Source organism: Doryrhamphus excisus, chromosome 14 (genome assembly GCF_030265055.1).
Source record: "Doryrhamphus excisus isolate RoL2022-K1 chromosome 14, RoL_Dexc_1.0, whole genome shotgun sequence".
NCBI lineage: Eukaryota > Metazoa > Chordata > Actinopteri > Syngnathiformes > Syngnathidae > Doryrhamphus > Doryrhamphus excisus.
Window position 1 is genome coordinate 16763768 of NC_080479.1, and position 21125 is coordinate 16784892.

Here is a 21125-nt window from a genome sequence, read left to right on the forward strand (position 1 = left end):
GTGGACTTTCACATCTTTCCTGCAAAAAAAAAATGCAAAACTAGTCAGAAGCAAACTAACATGCAATTCATCAATAACACCTAAAACGGTTCTTGTAGCCCAGGTAGTACATTTTTTATATTTACAACTAAACTGTGTGTGTGCATGCATGTGTACGTGCTTTACAAATTTCTCTTCGATGCATAACTTCCTGTTCACTTCCTGGTTGCTGCTATTGAAGAGATAAGCCACGCCTCTCTGTTATAAGGCAGCATCCCCACAGTCATGCAGCCTGTTATGATAGAGAAGGAGGAAGAAAAACAGGAGTGTAATCATTTCAGAATCCTGTGGACTTTCACATCTTTCCTGCAAAAAAAATTGCAAAACTAGTCAGAAGCAAACTAACATGCAGTTCATCAATAACACCTAAAACGGTTCTTGTAGCCCAGGTAGTACATTTTTTATATTTGCAACTAAACTGTGTGTGTGCATGCATGTGTACATGCTTTACAAATTTCTCTTCAATGCATAACTTCCTGTTCACTTCCTGGTTGCTGCTATTGAAGAGATAAGCCACGCCTCTGTGTTATAAGGCAGCATATAGTAAATTCATTGTTTTTCTCCACAGAAAACACATCTTATTCAACTTAAGTTGGTTAAAATGTTTGGGAAATGTTTAAAAATAAGTGATAATATGAGTAAAATTGTAACAGAGCACAATTTGTATATGTTTAAGTTTTGTTTGGCGGTCCTTGAATTACGTTAAAAGTGACACAGTTAAAACAGAAAAAAGAAATTGACAAAATTAATTATGCAATATTTTATGAAGGAAAAGCAATAAAAAAACTTCAACCAAGTCACAGGTATTCTACTCATAATCAGTTTCTATTTCCTGTCTTGTGTCCAATGTGGCCACCATATTTGGTTCATAGTTATTCAATGTTTCATGTCCTAAGGCTTAGCGGATATTGGCGGAACATAAACACAATCTCTCAAAAAAAAAACTCACACAAGGTGAGGTTTGGGGATCCGACCGATCCATCACTGGGACACTTTTCCATTAAAAAAAAAAAAAAGCTCCAACCGTCAACTGCCAATAGGGCGGTGATCCATCTTGTTGAAATATGAAGTCATCCAAACCGGCTTAAAGCGAAGTGAAGCATCCGATTTGGAGCATATCGAGATAGCTTGGTCCTTGGAGCCGTGACTACAATGTGACGGCCATTCAAAACTGAGAAAAGTTTTTTTTTTTTTTTCACGTGATCGCTGACTCATTCCGTGACGATGCTCGAGAACTGAATCGATGCATCATGAAATCGGGTCATTCTTTTTTGAATAATCCTGTCTAACTTTTTTCAAACGCTGCCACAGCAGGATAGATCCATCTGTTCATGGTTCATCAGTGGTGAGTACATTTTATACATTAAAATGTCTTATTTAGGCCTTAAGCCTGGAGTTTGTTACTATCCATAAATTGTCTTATGTGAAAAAGTGATTGCCACCATTTTTAAAATGTAACTTAACCAAGATAAATTGAGATCTATCAACTTTGGGACTCCAACCAACTACAGTGAGAGCCACGGTGAACCTTCCCAGGAGTGACGATCCAGCCAAAATGACACCGAAAGCAAGACAATGAAGTCACAAAAGACCCCACAACAACATCCGAAGAACCGCAGGCTTCATTTGCCTCATTTAAGGTCAGCGTTCATGACTCCGCCATTAGACCATTTATGAAAATTCCTGCATTTTTTTTCTTGGGGTGCCCAATATTTACTTTTGTTTAAATAATTATTGCACTCTTTCTGGGTTTTTTCCGGGTGCTCTGGTTTCCTCCCACATTCCAAAAACATGTCTATTATAGAAAACAACATGTCTATGTCTATTAGTTTATTTAGCCATATTTATACTTGTAAAAAAAACACTAAACTCATCACACAGTAACTTAACACTCCAAAGGTGTACCTAGAAATATACAAAGAAGTACCAATATGAGTTTTGAAGTTTCCCATTCTACATTGTGTCCGAGCAAAACAGTTCATTGGAGGACATGCGGCATAGAAAGTGGTTAGTGCGCTGGCCACACAGCTAGGAGACCCGAGTTCAATTCCACCCTCTGCCATCTCTGTGTGGAGTTTGCATGTTCTCCTTGTGCATGCGTGGGTTTTTTCCGGGTACTCCGGTTTCCTCCCACATTCCAAAAACATGTCTATGTCTATTAGTTTATTTAGCCATGTTTATGCTTGCAAAAAAACACTAAACTCATCACGCAGTAACTTAACACTCCAAAGATGTACCTAAAAATATACAAAGAAGTACCAATATGAGTTTTGAAATTTCCCATTCTGCATTGTGTCTGAGCAAAGCAGTTCATTGGAGGACATGCGGCATAGAAAGTGGTTAGTGCGCAGGCCACACAGCTAGGAGACCCGAGTTCAATTCCATTCTCGGCCATCTCTGTGTGGAGTTTGCATGTTCTCCTTGCGCATGCGTGGGTTTTTTCCGGGTACTCCGGTTTCCTCCCACATTCCAAAAACATGTCTATGTCTATTAATTTATTTAGCCATGTTTATGCTTGCAAAAAAACACTAAACTCATCGCACAGTAACTTAACACTCCAAAGGTGTACCTAAAAATATACAAAGAAGTACCAATATGAGTTTTGAAATTTCCCATTCTGCATTGTGTCCGAGCAAAGCAGTTCATTGGAGGACATGCGACATAAAAAGTGGTTAGTGCGCAGGCCACACAGCTTGGAGACCCGAGTTCAATTCCATTCTCTTGACCATTTATGTAAAATTTCGGCATATTTTTCTTGGGGTGCCCAATATTTACTTTTGTTTTGCACACTTTCTGTAAATCCTATTAGACCTCACAGCTAGGAGAACCGAGTTCAATTCCACCCTCGGCCATCTCTGTGTGGAGTTTGCATGTTCTCCTTGTGCATGCGTGGGTTTTTTCCGGGTACTCCGGTTTCCTCCCACATTCCAAAAACATGCTAGGTTAATTAGCGACTCCAAATTGTCCATAGGTATGAATGTGAGTGTGAATGGTTGTTTGTCTATATGTGCCCTGTGATTGGCTGGCCACCAGTCCAGGGTGTGGCTGATCCCATAAACATGAACTAGTATCCATGATTGACAATTGCAATGACTTGATTCGGTTAATGTAAAATATTCTCAATACAAAAAGAGCAATGGGTTGTATTAAGTCAAACGTGCGGACTCATCCCTCATCGGTTGTATTACTCAGTGATCTGTGACAAGCATTGTTTTGGCAAATTTTCATTAACATGCTTCACGTTTCACCCTCCTCACACACACAAGACAATATCATCCTCGCCCACGACTTCCGCTCGCTCTCGGTGACCTCCTTGTTTGCCCGATCGCTCACAGGCAGTTCAGCTCTTCAGTTTCTGCTTTTCTTCCATTATTTCTTCCATTTCTTTCTTACATATTATAACTTCCTTCACATAATCTTGCCTCTTTATTGACGTCTTCTTTCTGACAGCAACCTTGTGCTGTTGCATATGAGACATAAATAAGGTCAGGTCATCAGGATGTCTGACAGTGAGAGAATTCAAGTGTGCAAATTTTGTATGTCGTTATGTAACGGGAATTTAACTTATGGAACACTAAAGATTGTCTAACACTAAAGATGTCTATTATAGAAAACAACATGTCTAAGTCTATTAGTTTATTTAGCCATGTTTATGCTTGCAAAAAAACACTAAACTCATCACACAGTAACTTAACACTCCAAAAGGTGTACCTAAAAATATACAAAGAAGTACCAATATGAGTTTTGAAGTTTCCCATTCTGCATTGTGTCTGAGCAAAGCAGTTTATTGGAGGACATGCGGCATAGAAAGTGGTTAGTGCGCAGGCCACACAGCTTGGAGACCTGAGTTCAATTCCACCTTCAGCCATCTCTGTGTGGAGTTTGCATGTTCTCCTTGTACATGCGTGGGTTTTTCTTCCGGGTACTCCGGTTTCCTCCCACATTCCAAAAACATGTCTATTATAGAAAACAACATGTCAATGTCTATTTGTTTATTTAGCCATATTTATGCTTGTAAAAAAACACTAAACTCATCACACAGTAACTTAACACTCCAAAGGTGTACCTAAAAATATACAAAGAAGTACCAATATGAGTTTACCATTCTGTATTGTGTCTGAGCAAAGCAGTTCATTGGAGGACATGCGGCATAGAAAGTGGTTAGTGCGCAGGCCACACAGCTTGGAGACCTGAGTTCAATCCCACCATTCGGCCATCTATGTGTGGATTTTTCTTCCGGGTACTCCGGTTTCCTCCCACATTCCACAAACATGTCTATTAGTTTATTTAGCCATGTTTATGCTTGCAAAAAAACACTAAACTCATCACACAGTAACTTAACACTCCAAAGGTGTACCTGAAAATATACAAAGAAGTACCAATATGAGTTTTGAAGTTTCTCATTCTGCATTGTGTCTGAGCAAAGCAGTTCATTGGAGGACATGCAGCATAGAAAGTGGTTAGTGCGCAGGCCACACAGCTTGGAGACCCAAGTTCAATTCCACCCTCGGCCATCTCTGTGTGGAGTTCGCATGTTCTTCCCGTGCATGTTTTCTCTGAGTACTCCGGTTTCCTCCCACATTCCAAAAACATGCTAGGTTAATTGGTGACTCCAAATTGTCCATAGGTATGAATGTGAGTGTGAATGGTTGTTTGTCTATATGTGCCCTGTGATTGGCTGGCTACCAGTCTAATCTAAAAATCTTTATCGTCGTCTCTTGGACAGTCTGAGTTCGAGTGACGTAGTTGTGGATCCCATGTTGATATCCCAGACACACTTGATCGATTCAAGGCCAGACCAGTCAATATCGTGTCAATAACGCCTTCATCATCCAGGAAATGAGGCTCGAAGGAGGGCCCCACTTGTAAGACTCACAGTCTGATTCCGGGACCTTGCACTCCGGCTACCAGTTTATGACACCTTTTAAGCCTTTTCCTGGTATTTCCTCCACAATGTGTTTTCCTGGTAGTTCCTCCTTGCAATGACATAATTTCATTCACATTTCACATTTCATTCATGTTCTAACTTTTTCATTCATTTTCTATGCCGCTTAATTTATTAGCCGTTTATTTGTCGTTTGTTGCAGTACTATGCCGTCCTACTTGGGAGGAGCTCATTACACACCTGCTACAACTACACCTGGACTACTAGTGACAGACCTGTTGCCAGATTGTTTCCTGACCCACGCCTGTTTCCTGCGCCTTGAGTAACTCGTGAGTAACTTCATATTTCCATACTTTTTGTGTAGTTTATGTTTTCATTTCCTGCTATCAGCGCTTTCAGTTTAGTTGCTTAGTATTGTTTTCCCCACTTTGCATTTTGTGTTTAGATTTTTATACATTTTGTTGTATTTTACTGTAATACAGTTTTGTTACATGGCATAATACTCACTAGGGGTCACAGGAGTATGCTGGAGCCTATCCCAGCTGTCTTTGGGTACACCATGGACTGGGCAAGGCAAAGGCAAACTGGTAGACCTGCAATGGGAAACCATTAATAGACTCCAGGAACACCTAATTGCTATCATTCAATATTTCAGACTTCTGACTAAAATTAAGATAACAGGCTAAAAATAAAAGGCTTTTTCTTAGCTTCACTTACGTAGAGTTCTATAAATGGTCGGTAAATGAAAACAAAGACACGCTAATAACTAATACAGGGGAACCTTTGATTACCGTCCTCCTTTGTTGTTGTTGCTGTTTTGATGACATACGTGACCCACTGGGACTTTTTGTATTTTGCCATTAGTCATATTTCTTGAATTCAATACTGTTTCTCATCTTATTTATCAAAATTCTGCCACTTGCAACTTTTTTTTTTGGCTACGTTTTGGCTTATTTTGAAGCATTCATTCATTCATTTTCTACCGCTTATTCTCACGAGGGTCGCGGGGAGGTGCTGGAGCCTATCCCAGCTGTCGCCAGCCAATCACAGGGCACATATAGACAAACAACCATTCACACTCACATTCATACCTATGGACAATTTGGAGTCGCTAATTAACCTAGCATGTTTTTGGAATGTGGGAGGAAACCAGAGCACCAGCAAAAAACCCATGCATGCACGGGGAGAACATGCAAACTCCACACAGAGATAGCGGAGGGTGGAATTGAACTTGTGTCTCCAAGCTGTGTGGCCTGCACACTAACCAATTTCTATGCCGCATGTCCTCCAATGAACTGCTTTGCTCAGACACAATGCAGAATGGGAAACTTCAAAACTCATATTGGTACTTCTTTGTATATTTTTAGGTACACCTTTGGAGTGTTAAGTTACTGTGTGATGAGTTTAGTGGTTTTTTGCAAGCATAAACATGGCTAAATAAACTCATGGGAGGAAACCGGAGTACTTGGAGAAAACCCACGCATGCATGGGGAGAACATGCAAACTCCACACAGAGATGGCCGAGAGTGGAATTGAACTCGGGTCTCTTAGCTGTGTGGCCTGTGCACTAACCACTTCCTATGCCGCATGTCCTCCAATGAACTGCTTTGCTCAGACACAATGCAGAATGGGAAACTTCAAAAATCATATTGGTACTTCTTTGTATATTTTTAGGTACACCTTTAGAGTGTTAAGTTACTGTGTGATGAGTTTAGTGTTTTTTTGCAAGCATAAACATGGCTAAATAAACTAATAGACATGTTGTTTTCTATAATGGACATGGTTTTGGAATGTGGGAGGAAACCGGAGTACCCGGAAAAAAAACCCACGCATGCACGGGGAGAACATGCAAACTCCACACAGAGATGGCCGAGGGTGGAATTGAACCCTGGTCTCTGAGCTGTGAGGTCTGCACGCTAACCAGTGCTATTTTGAAGCACTGGTTAAAAAAAAAAATAAGCAGAGATTTGTGGTGTAACTGTGTTAGCTAACTGTGTTAGCAAACTACTAGCGAGTCAACCGCTAATGACATCATAGACGAGCGACTGAGCTGACTTAAACTTTGCATTAGCAAGCTAATTTGTGATGAAAATACTTACTGGGCAATATACGTATGTAAACAGAGGCTAACTTTTCGATGCTAACTGAAAAACAGGCTAACCGCGGCGTATGCTAACCGGGGTTCCGCTGTCAAATTACTGAATGATGAATAAAGTATCGACCTACTTACCTACCGAACCGTAAAATGAAGTCGCTTATTAGCATTCTTAGCTGTCATCCAACAACACAGGTGTCAACATTACCGCTACCCTTCAATGAAAACAGGAAGTCGGGTCAAAATGGCTAATGTAAACGCTGATGTGTGAGATTTACGTGATAAAAGGTTTGCCTTTTGTAAATGTCACAGATCGTCGAGCGATTGTCGGACACCCACATGCGGACAACGGTGGAAGTCTGACTAAGTCCTCTTTTGACCACTCGTGATGAAGAATGACTCACACTTCCACATATTGACCTGAATGATGTGGGTTTTTTTTTGTTTCATGGTTTTTATTTCCTTTGACCGTTCATAATCATAATAATAATCATACAGTCTAGATCAGGGGTGGGCAAACTTTTTGACTCGCGGGCCGCATTGATATAACAAAATTTCCGGGGGGGGGGGCAGACTATATATTTTACACGTAACAGTCCACCTGGTATTATTGTATCTGTAAAATTGTCATGCAATCTGCTATTATTATTTATTATTTTATATTTATATTTAAATATTTTAAAAATAATAAAATATTAGAATAATTAAAATAAAATTAAAATAATAATTATTATTATGTAAAATATGCAAATATAACAATATTATTATATATAATTAATATAATAATTAGCATTAATATAATAAATATAATAATCATAATAGTTATAATAATAATATAATAATTATTATTTAATTTTTTATTATTATCATGTGCTTGTGTCTCTTTTTTCAGGAGCACTTTGTAAACAACAGACCATGTCAAACAACGAAATTGATACAACCATCAAAAGGTTGGCTCAGGCCATGATGCCAGGTTGTATGTTGAGTTGAAATTAAATACTTTTGAAAGATTGGGCGGGCCGTATTCAAACACTTGGCGGGCCGGATGTGGCCCCCGGGCCGTAGTTTGCCCACCCCTGGTCTAGATAGTGTCTCCCTCATATGATCAATTGTTTGGGTCAGTTTACGTGTGTCCCAGAAAAAAAAAAATCAATGGTAAGGATGTCTGATATCGTTGTATTTAAGCCACACCCACTAAATTTAGCAACATTCTAATTACATTTAAAATAAACCGCAGTTCTTTTTTTGACATTATTCTTTATTAAATTCATCACAGCAACTTAACACTCCAAAGGTAGCCAAGTGCTACATCGTAGTTTGTCTTTCACGGATTTGCCGCTTCACTGTTTTTTTTTTAAGTGCAATTTTGCATATTTTTTAAAACTGCATATGAAGGGTCATAGTGTTCTGCCTCCTTGTGGTGAATTGGAGCGATCTATCGGTGCTCTGTTGTATGTGTGTTTATATTGTATTTACGACTGATACCAGTAGATGGTGTTGTCGACTCATGTCGTATGTTTCAGTACGTGTAGCCAGCCACAACAATCCGATTGGCTAAGTCAGACCCCCCCCCCCTCATGTTTTCTGACTTTGTGCATCTTCGGTTCATGGAGGACTATGAAGAGGAGTAAAACACTATGTTTTAATAAGGATACAAAAACACTACAGCCAAACGGCGCCAGGATAAGGTACATCATTTAAATTTAAATTTAATTTAAATTTTTTTTGATTTTTTTGTTTAAAATTAAAATTAAAATTAAAATTAAAATTAAAATTAAAATTAAAATTAAAATTAAAATTAAAATTAAAATTAAAATTAAAATTAAAATTAAAATTAAAATTTTAAAATTTGGAATGTGGGAGGAAACCGGAGTACAAATAAAATAAAAATTTCCTACCCCTCCATCTGGTACTTTTACAATCAGTAACTGTTACATTTGTTCACTTCCTGCTTTCCTAATATAATTAAAGTTTTTTTTTTAATAATAATAATTAAAGTTTGTTTTTGTTTTTGTTTTTGATTTTAATTTTGATTTAAATTTAAATTTGTATTAGAATAAAAATTTTAATCAAAATTTAAAATAAAAAAAAACAAAAAACAAACTTTAATTATATTAGGAAAGCAGGAAGTGAACAAATGTAACAGTTACTGATTGTAAAAGTACCAGATGGAGGGGTAGGATTTAATAAGCTTTGCTTCTTCCTACTCCTTTTGGACATGTGGAACTGTGAACTGATTATGGGATGCATTCAATTGTAATCTGATGCATGTTCAAATGAAATAAAACCATTACCATTACAATTATTGAGTATCGTCTTTTCCTCTGGCAAAATAGGAGCCAGAAAATAGATTTAACAGACTCTGAGATGGCAGAAATGACCAAGATATTAGGACGTGACCACAGAACCATTAAATGTTTTGTTGCAAGTGCAACAAAAGGGTTGCAAGAAAAATAGGTGAACTGACATAGCATACCTATCCATCCATGACACTTCCTATCCTATCTTCACCACCGCAGTACAAGTCAACTACATGCCTGACACCTCGAAAAAAAGATAAGCGTTCACGCATCCTGGCAATTTGGATCCGTCAACTAACAGTTGCCATGAGCAGTTTCCGTTCTGAAGCAGCCAGCTAGACCGGTAAACCAGCAGCCTAAAGAGTGTGATCACAGCGGGCCATTAGCCAGGTGGAAGGGCCAGATAATAAATGAAGGCTGCGAGCAGACAGAAGGCCGTGGGGGAATTAGGTCAGTCGTTTAAGCTGAAGCCCGCGGTGCTCAGGAGGCGATAACGGAATTGCGTCAACAACAGCATGTTCCCAGGATGAAAACAATATGTTTAAAAAGGCAGAACTACAGAGTATACACGGAAAACTTTGTTCAACAAAGCAACAAGTATCAAGGCTTAGATCCGATCCGATCAGATCAGGAGCACTTTTGGTTACTTATGGTTCTGCAAACCATGAAGTCAATACATCCTCCCACCTCCGTACGATCATTACATGATGAATAATGCAGTTTTATTAAAAGTACCAGATACTACACCCAGCAGGCCAGGATTAGAATCACCACCTTGAAGTTCATGAAGTCCATGGTTCTTGAACCAGAAAAAGGGTGTAGTGCTATCTCCAGTTTGGGGGTGAGCTCCACCCCCAAGTGGAAGGGTTCTAGTACTCGAGTACTCAGGTGGTCTAATCTGGTGAAGAGAGAACCGAACCGGAACCATCTACCTTCATCGACCGAAAGGACAAGATCGTGCTTCGGTACGTGACAAAAAATTTAAAAAATGTTAAAATATTTAAAAAATAGTTTTTTTAAATTAAAAAAAACTTAAATTATATTAGGAAAGCATTAAAATTAAAATTAAAATTAAAATTAAAATTAAAATTAAAATTAAAATTAAAATTAAAATTAAAATTAAAATTAAAATTAAAATTAAAATTAAAATTAAAATTAAAATTAAAATTAAAATTAAAATTAAAATTGTTACATTTGTCCACTTCCTGCTTTCCTAATATAATTTAAGTTTGTTTTTAATGTAATTTTTTAATTTTAATTTGTATCTTAATATAATTTAAGTATTATTAAAATTAAAATTAAAATTAAAATTAAAATTAAAATTAAAATTAAAATTAAAATTAAAATTAAAATTAAAATTAAAATTAAAAAATGTTAAAACCAAAATAAACCAAACTGGCTGGCGACCAGTCCAGGGTGTACCCCGCCTCTCGCCCGAAGACAGCTGGGATAGGCTCCAGCACCCCCGCGACCCTCGTGAGGAAAAAAGCGGTAGAAAATGAATGAATGAATGAATAAACCAAACTTTAATTATACTAGGAAAGCAGGAAGTGAACAAATTTAACAGTTACTGATTGTAAAAGTACCAGATGGAGGGGTAGGATTTAATAAGCTTTGCTTCTTCCTACTCCTTTTGGACATGTGGAACTGTGAACTGATTATGGGATGCATTCAATTGTAATCTGATGCATGTTCAAATGAAATCAAACCATTACCATCACCAAAACAACTCGTTAGCAACCACTGTACCGGTTGAAAAAGACACTGACGGTACACAGCCAAGGGATCAATAAAGTTCCATTTAATGTACTCTAGGTTAATGACGTGGTCCGTGTGGTCAAAGCGGTTGGGAACAGTTTAACAAACATAAACAAAACCCATCGAGAGTGAGATGAAGCATTTAATTAACAGGACACGTTTCTTCTCCATACAGTAATCCCTTGTTTATTGGGGTTAATTAGTGATCATTTCATTTTCCGCAAACTAGGATTCTTTATTTATAAATCTGATATTTTTATAGTTACAGCATCGTACAAACCTTTGAAATAAGTTTTTTAACATTAGAGCCCCCAAGACATGAAATAGCACCCCTATAGTCACTTTTTACACTCGTATTACCCAATGTAGTAGACATAATAAAGAGAAAATAAGACATAAATAAGACATAATGTACAGTTGTTTACTTTGTGTGCTGTACAGTACTTTCTGCAGTGACTCTAATTACAAAGGCTCTCAATACATTTGATTAGAAGGTAAACAAGAGCACTACAATACAATGCTTTTCAGTCATCAATTATTTTATTTATATATTATATATATAATATTGTATATATAATATTATATTATACTTATTATGATTATTATATCATATATATATTATATTATTATTTTATTATTATATAGCAGCATTACAATACAATGCTTTTCAGTCATCAATTATTTTATTTATATATTATATATATAATATTGTATATATAATATTATATTATACTTATTATGATTATGATATCATATATATATTATATTATATTATTATTTTATTATTATATAGCAGCATTACAATACAATGCTTTTCAGTCTTCAGTTATTTTATTTATATATTATATATATAATATTATATTATTATTTTATTATTATCTTATTATTATATAGCAGCATTACAATACAATGCATTTCAGTCTTCAATTGTTTTATTGATATTTTATATATATATAATATTATATTATTATTTTACATTATTATTTTATTATTATAATATTATATACATATTATATATTACATTATTATTTTATTATTATATAGCAGCATTACAATACAATGCTTTTCAGTCTTCAATTGTTTTATTGATATTTTATATATATATAATATTATATTATTATTTTACATTATTATTTTATTATTATAATATTATATACATATTATATATTACATTATTATTTTACATTATTATTTTATTATTATATAGCAGCATTACAATACAATGCTTTTCAGTCTTCAATTATTTTATTCATATATTATATATATAATATTATATATATTATTATTATTATTATTATTATTATTATTATTATTATTATTATTATTATTATATATTTTTTTATATTATTTTGGTTTTAAAGTTTTTTCCTTTCCTTTTCTTATGGGGGGGGGGGGACAATTTCTCTGGTCTGCTCATGTACCAGCTCTGATAATGACGCATGTGAGCTTGATGGGGGGGTGGAAAAGAAGCATGCTTCCAAGGTTGATATTTTTTTTTTTTTATGACATGTTATTTTTAACCACAAACCACAGACAAAGTGCGTAAGTGAGAAGATTGGACGTACATGATTCAAAAACGTGGGCTACTACATTAGACGCTCCCTTGGAGACAGCCAATATGGTCTTGGCAGGCATTAGAAAGACTCACTAAATGGTTATTTCTAATTTGGATTCATTGGATTTACATTATTTTCTTATGGGAGTCGGACCCTGTGAAATGAATTAATGACACTAACCAAGGTTCCACTGTACTTAGCATCAGTTGCTACTTCTTGTGCTGAGCTTTGCCTTCTGTTTTTAACTATTTTCTTAAAGGAGGCCTATTATGCTACACGGCGGTCGAGTGGTTAGCGCGCAGACCTCACAGCTAGGGAGACCCGAGTTCAATTCCACGCTCGGCCATCTCTGTGTGGAGTTTGCATGTTCTCCCCGTGCATGCGTGGGTTTTCTCCGGGTACTCCGGTTTCCTCCCACATTCCAAAAACATGCTAGGTTAATTAGCAACTCCAAATTGTCCATAGGTATGAATGTGAGTGTGAATGGTTGTTTGCCTTTATGTGCCCTGTGATTGGCTGGCGACCAGTCCAGGGAGAGGTACCCCGCCTCTCGCCCTGAAGACAGCTGGGATAGGCTCCAGCTCATTTTTGGCCCTTTGTATTGAGATGTGTACTACTATAGAACAGTTACAGACAATAACCGGCACAGTAAGCTTTCTAGATCTTCCAGAATCTGCACCTATTCCAGCAGTATTTCCTTAGATTTTGTTTAAATTTATTCCATGAATGAACCCTTTGGAGAGCTACTCGAAAAGAAACCCTTGGTTTACCGTGTAAGACGGACATGAGGGTGTTTTTCCTGCCCAAGGAGGATCACTCATTGTCAGACACACTTTGTCAGAAGCACCAGTGGGTTGTCGTGGAGCTCAGAAGCCAGGCGTGAGTGCGGGTCGACAGTTTTGGCAATGGTGAAATCTGGTGCTCCCATATAAGGAAATTCGGCTCCCTGTGATGTCACAGGGAGACAGTTTGCTAGATTTGTATTCCTTTCTGTGTTTGGGTTTTCATGGCAAACTGACAGGACTACCAGGAGGCTGGAAAATCCTTCTTTGTTCCGAGGATTACTGTCCATAGAAGTAATCCCTAGACGAGGAGAAAGGGTATCCCGGAATTAGTTCGATTAGATACCATCTTGTATGATGCCAGTGTACTTGCTAGTGTACTTGTATGATGTTTTCTTAAAGTTGTGGGGAAAAACTCCATCCTTATGGTACACAGTATGTATTTTTGCAGTTGAATCAATCAATAGTTTATTGTAAAGCGAATCAAATTTATTTTGCCGTGGAGAAAACAAGTATTGTAAAAGTTGTGGACTCCTGTAGAGCAGCTACACACAATAACCCGTACAAAAAGCTTTCTCGATCTTCCAGAATCTGCACCTATTCAGCTGTATTTTTCATGGATTTCGTGCTTCTTGGTCACACTGTTAAGTGCTCAAGAGGACTTCTGGCAGTCTTTTAAGATACGTACATGGGTTTGATTCCGAATCCGATACTTGAGTAGCGACTGGACAGTCCGAAGTTTCTCAAGACGTCGTAGCTTTAGCATTTTAGCGTTTTCTACAGCATCGCTAACATTTCATGTGGTCATTACACGTTGTGTAAAAAAACTAATTGTCGTGGGAAACAACTATTGGCAATCCTGTTCCCTGTATGCACACTCTATAATGCTACACAGACAAATATATTTATTTTGCTAGTAGGGAATCAGAAACTCCAACCACTTCTGCCTGATGTTTGCCTCGTTAGGAATTGTAAACAAATGTAGCTTACAGCCGAATAAACACTCCCTGGGATACATTGCTAACATCGTTATCAGAGAAGCAGTGCTTAGGTGACGGCTGTGAGCATGCCCATATAAGGAAGCCCGGCAATCTGTGACATCACAGAGAGACAGTGTTAGAAAAAACTCACTGAAACCGAGCGTTTTGAGCCATCTCGAATTTTTTTCAGGGCTCACTTCGAAATGCGCATCTTTATCTGAAATTTTATCATCATTTAACACGATACAATACAACATTCTAATTAAAAATAAGCATAATAGTCTGAAATATATGAAACTACAGTATAGCATACCATGTGCATGGCTAATATCACAGCCCAAACCCAACCATTGCTTATGATAATTACTTTCTCCATTGCTTTCAACTTGACACTGCACCTCCTCCTCCTCCTCCTCCTCCTCCTTCTCTTGCCCTGTTGCACTGCTCTTTCTCCAAGATACAAAACGAAGACATTATTCGCCTCATTTCTGACACATCACATGGCCCCGTGTGTGTGTATAAGTGTCCGTTTCTTCATGCATATTCATGTGGCCGTCAAGAGGTCAAGATATTACCAGAGTCCATTTTGCAGGAGTGAATAATAATTGAAAATATTCAGCCACTGCGGGTGTATTCACACATGACAAGGCCAATCGCACCATGCCCTGGCCCACTTAACACCTAATGCATGATATGTTTGGCTTGTGTGAGCGCCCGACTGCAGGAGAGTCTTGACTTTATGATGGCTTCATGATCTAAAGCAGTGGTTAACATACCTTTTCATATACCATAAACATGTACCTCCTACTCCAATACGCTTAAAAATCATTAAACACACGATGAAACGTAAATTTAATTTAAGACACAGAGTAAGGTACTCCTGGCAGGTTTGTCTTCTTTTTGGTGGAATTATTTACAGTAATTTTAATTTTAATTTTAATTTTAATTTTAATTTTAATTTTAATTTTAATTTTAATTTTAATTTTAATTTTAATTTTAATTTTAATTTTAATTTTAATTTTAATTTTACAACTTACATTTTATTTACAACAATTTAAATTTTTTAACCTAATTTTAATTTTAATTACCAATTATCCAATACCCTTAAAATTCATAAAACACACGATTAAAACGTAAATTTAATTTAAAACGCATAGTAACATACTCCTGGCAGGTTTGTCTTCTTTTTGGTAGAATTATTTACAATAATTTTAATTTTAATTTTATTTTTATTTTTATTTTTATTTTTATTTTTATTTTTATTTTTATTTTTATTTTTATTTTTATTTTTATTTTTATTTTTAATTTTAATTTTAATTTTAATTTTAATTTTAATTTTAATTTTAATTTTAATTTTAATTTTAATTTTAATTTTAATTTTAATTTTAATTTTAATTTTAATTTAAATTTAAATTTAAATTTAAATTTAAATTTAAATTTAAATTTAAATTTTAATTTTAATTTTAATTTTAATTTTAATTTTAATTTTAATTTTAATTTTAATTTTAATTTTAATTTTAATTTTAATTTAAATTTAAATTTAAATTTAAATTTAAATTTAAATTTAAATTTTAATTTTAATTTTAATTTTAATTTTAATTTTAATTTTTCTTGAATTGGCTCATCGTTGTGCATTTTTTGAGGTCCTTCCCAATTTTTAAAAATACTTAAATTATATTAGGATAAAAATTAAAATTTAAAAAATAAATAAATAAACCACACTTAAATTATATTATGAAAGCAGGAAGTGAACAAATGTAACAGTTACTGATTGTAAAAGTACCAGATGAAGGGGTAGGATTTAATAAGCTTTGCTTCTTCCTACTCCTTTTGGACATGTGGAACTGTGAACTGATTATGGGATGCATTCAATCGTAACCTGATGCATGTTCAAATGAAATCAAACCATTACCATTTTGCCACATCATACTGATTCACAGAGGTCAAGGACATCAGCAGCTGACAAACTAGATGACAGAATCTGTAATCATGTCAGATATGAAGGGAATCCAGAATGTGACATTCAAGTGTCAGCCTGAGGGTGGGAAAAGGTGTCGGTTTTAACGAGTACCAACAGTGAATATGGTACCAGGCGGCGTGTGAAGGTCTTGTAGGAGTGTCCAGATGTTACTGTGAGAAACTCCCCACAAAAAAAAAACACACCCATCACACTTTGCAGCAATTCCTAAAAAATGGCTCTTATATTACATTCATGGATTTTGACAACTATCAAAAGTACACAGGACTATGTCATCAGTTGAAATGCTGAGATGATTAGATGATTGCATATTATGTTGAAAACTAGGTCAGTGGAGGCAATAGAGGTTTTTTCAAAATTTCTTCAAAATTGAGGCACCATAAGAAACAGACACTGGAAACTTAAAGTGGGCAATACTACACCTTTTGGTATCAGTAAATACATGACAATCGACAGTCTTCCATTCTCATTCTTATGCATATTTTCCAACCCCAAGATGAATAAATTTGAATGTCTATTGGGTTTACGTATACCAGGTGATGTGTTTACTGAGGGCGGTCTTTAGTGTGTGCATAGGAGAAATATGATCTCAGGGAAGAAGCACATTTGAAACACTTCTATGCTAGGACTACGTTAAAAAGCCATAGCATTTCAGTATGTGGAATCAAACTATGGAATGGATTGAGGAAGGACCTCAAAAAATGCACAACGATGAGCCAATTCAAGAAAAATTAAAATTAAAATTAAAATTAAAATTAAAATTAAAATTAAAATTAAAATTAAAATTAAAATTAAAATTAAAATTAAAATTAAAATTAAAATTAAAATTAAAATTAAAATTAAAATTATTTTAGGATAAAAATTAAAATAAACGCTTAAATTATATTTGGAAAGCAGGAAGTGAACAAATGTAACAGTCACTTGATTGTAAAACCAAATGTCCCTTGGTAAGTTTCACCGCCAGATGCCTTCTGGCAATTAAAATTAAAATTAAACAGCTAAAATAATGCATAAGGCTAAAAATAACCAATTCCCTAAAAATGTCATCCAATACTCCAATACTCCATCCAATACAGTTGATGTTTGCTAAATACAAGGATGAAGTATATATATCACTATATTGACAGTTACTATGGTACCCATTATGTCATTGTATGGTTAAAATTAAAATTAAAATTAAAATTAAAATTAAAATTAAAATTAAAATTAAAATTAAAATTAAAATTAAAATTAAAATTAAAATTAAAATTAAAATTAAAATTAAAATTAAAATTAAAATTAAAATTAAAGAAAATGTTAAGGTAAAAATTCAAATTAAAAAATTAAAAAACAACAAAAAAACAAACTCCAATTATATTAGGAAAGCAGGAAGTGAACAAATGTAACAGTTACTGATTGTAAAAGTACCAGATGGAGGGGTAGGATTTAATAAGCTTTGCTTCTTCCTACTCCTTTTGGACATGTGGAACTGTGAACTGATTATGGGATGCATTCAATTGTAATCTGATGCATGTTCAAATGAAATATAACCATTACCATTACCATTACAATTATTGAGTATCGTCTTTTCCTCTGGCAAAATAGGGGCCAGAAAATAGATTTAACAGACTCTGAAATGGCAGAAATGACCAAGATATTAGGACGTGACCACAGAACCATTAAATGTTTTGTTGCAAGTGCAACAAAAGGGTTGCAAGAAACATGGAAAGAGAAGAAAAAACTTGCAAATTAAACCCAGGAACCGATCCTCCAGGGCTGTGATATTCCAGAACTGTACTGGACCTGGAGTGTATTGAATTGTGGACTCCTATAGAAAGTCTCGTTTTAAAAGTTAGCTTGTTGGACCTTTTTAGGGTGACTATGGCATCAAACTCAATTCCCAACCCTACTGACACTTTTTTTTCCACACAGTGGAACAGGAAAAAGTATAAATGTTTTTAGAAGACTGTTATTTCCATGCAGGACAACGCTCTGTCTCGTGAATCCAAGTACTCCACTGCATGGCCAAAGGTCTGAAAGGTCTTAAAAAAGGTCTTGAGAAATAATGATATGACCTCCTTGCTCACCTGACTGAGTACTTGGGGGGGCCCTGAGGTACACCTCTCTGAACAGTGTCAGGGAGGCTTTGGTTGCTACATAAAAAAAGTTGCATAACATTACATTACATTACATGTTAGAGGCCTTGGAGATAAAGTCAGAGAGACCAGACTGAGATGGTTGGGACATGTCAGAGATGAGGATGCTGAGGCTCTCATTGGGAGTGACCAGGATGGATAGGATCATAGGGACATTACATGTTAGAGGCCTTGGAGATAAAGTCAGAGAGGCCAGACTGAGATGGTTGGGACATGTCAGAGATGAGGATGCCGAGGTTCTCATTGGGAGTGACCAGGATGGATAGGATCAGGAACGAGTACATCAGATAGACATTCCACATTAGAGGCCTTGTTGATAAAGTTAAAGAGGCCAGACTGAGATGGTTGGGACATGTCAGAGATGAGGATGCTGAGGCTCTCATTGGGAGTGACCAGGATGGATAGGATCATAGGGACATTACATGTTAGAGGCCTTGGAGATAAAGTCAGAGAGGCCAGACTGAGATGGTTGGGACATGTCAGAGATGAAGATGCTGAGGTTCTCATTGGGAGTGACCAGGATGGATAGGATCATAGGGACATTACATGTTAGAGGCCTTGGAGATAAAGTCAGAGAGGCCAGACTGAGATGGTTGGGACATGTCAGAGATGAGGATGCCGAGGTTCTCATTGGGAGTGACCAGGATGGATAGGATCATAGGAACATTACATGTTAGAGGCCTTGGAGATAAAATCAGAGAGGCCAGACTGAGATGGTTGGGACATGTCAGAGATGAGGATGCTGAGGTTCTCATTGGGAGTGACCAGGATGGATAGGATCATCGGGACATTACATGTTAAAGGCCTTGGAGATAAAGTCCTTTAGGCCAGACTGAGATGGTTGGGACATGTCCAGAGGAGAGATAGTGACTATATTGGTAGAAGGATTCTGCCAGGTAGGAGGCGTAAAGGAAGACCAAAGAGGAGGTTTATGGATGTAGTGAAGGAGGACATGAGCGAGAGACCACCATGTGAGTCAATCTGAAATGGCAACCTCTCTCTACAATTATCGGGTTAAAAAAATATATATTTCTGTCAGCTTCGGAGCTTTGATGACGCGTTCCGACGCAGGTGCTTGGAGTCGTGCGGTTGTCACGGCAATAAGGGGATATCCTGGTTACCATTCAAAGTATATTTGTCATTTCAGGAGCTCTGCACCTGCTCAGTTAAATGAAAGATCATCGTCATTAGTTTACTTTTTCACTTTATTGATGTATATAGATGCTTTAGAGGCTTTCATTTCAATGCAGACCTACCAACATGTACACATTTGTAGTACTCAATATGCAATTTGGCTCTTTAATATGATTGTATGCATTTTCCCGGTTTCAGTTTCAAGTTCAGTCTGTGTACTACGATAAATGAATAACTATTAACAGTATTTCAAATCAGGGGGGTACTGTCATGCAGTGATTATGACTTTATTCCTGTAATCTTTTTCCCGGTTTCAATTTCAAGTTCAGTCTGTATAATATCATAAATGAATAAATATGAACAGTATTTTTAGTATTTCAAATCGGGGGGTACTGTCATGCAGTGATTATGACTTTATTCCTGTAATGTTTTCCCCGGTTTCAATTTCAAGTTCAGTCTGTATAATATGATAAATGAATAAATATGAACAGTAGTTCTAGTATTTCAAATAAGGGGGGTACTGTCATGCAGTGGTTATGACTTTATTGCTGTAATTCCCGGTTTCAATTTCAAGTTCAGTCCGTATAATATGATAAATGAATAAATATGAACAGTATTTCTAGTATTTCAAATCAGGGGGGGTACTGTCATGCAGTGATTATGACTTTATTGCCTTAATGTTTTTCCCGGTTTCAATTTCAAGTTCAGTCTGTATAATATGATGAATGAATAAATATGAACAGTATTTCATATTGTGGGGGTACTGTCATGCAGTGATTATGACTTTATTCCCATAATGTTTTTTAACTTTGTTGTTTTGTTTGTTTCTCATAATAGCACAGCTTAAAAAAGTTTTGTTTTTTTTTAGCATTTCAACCTTATGCTACCAAAATTAAGTTATTTTTCCTTATTTGAAGTCATAAAAATTTAATATTTTTACTTTATTCTTGGGAAATTATTGCCAATTTTTCAATGTTTGCTTTTGGTAAATTAAATGTTTACACTGTCTACATTTTTGTCCTCTCTGGTAAAGACTATCCATTTTCTGTTGTTTTATCGGTGTAAATAAAGTTAAATTAATCTCATACATCTTCCATTTGACACCTCTCAATATTACTATCAGCTCCTGCAGGCTTTTTTTCTTGCTTATTTATGTTATCCATGTCATTCAAACCTGGCATGGTAACAATAAATTTCTAAAAAAAAAAAAAAAAGCGAGCAAGAAACGAAGGTGAAAAAGCCCGAGCTGGTGTTTTCATCCAAGTGCAAGATGTTCATTTTTATTTGGAACAAACACGCTAACACATCATGTTTATCCAAATCTATTTAAAGCGTCGGAAAGTAAGAAGTACGTCAACCTTTCACAATATAACTTCACTGTTCCAGGAAGCTCTCCAGCTGATTCGTGTCGTCATTCAGTCTTATTTTTATTATATTATTTTTGTTCCGGTTGGCTGAGCAACCAGATGATGGAAAAACATCC

General features: G+C 35.8%; 1 protein-coding gene across 3 annotated transcripts in view; it reads left to right on the forward strand.

The window, feature by feature from the left end:
- Positions 1-558: 558 nt before the first annotated feature.
- The window catches only part of LOC131101788 (adhesion G protein-coupled receptor B1-like), a 75034-nt gene continuing 54467 nt past the window's right edge, over positions 559-21125 (forward strand). For 2 of the 3 annotated variants that reach the window (XM_058047140.1, XM_058047142.1), the window contains exons 1-3: positions 559-1384; positions 1551-1679; positions 5127-5253. The gene's annotated coding sequence lies outside the window, so the exon portion shown is untranslated. The remainder of the gene's footprint in view (positions 1385-1550; positions 1680-5126; positions 5254-21125) is intronic. The other variant, XM_058047141.1, reaches the window with a different exon arrangement.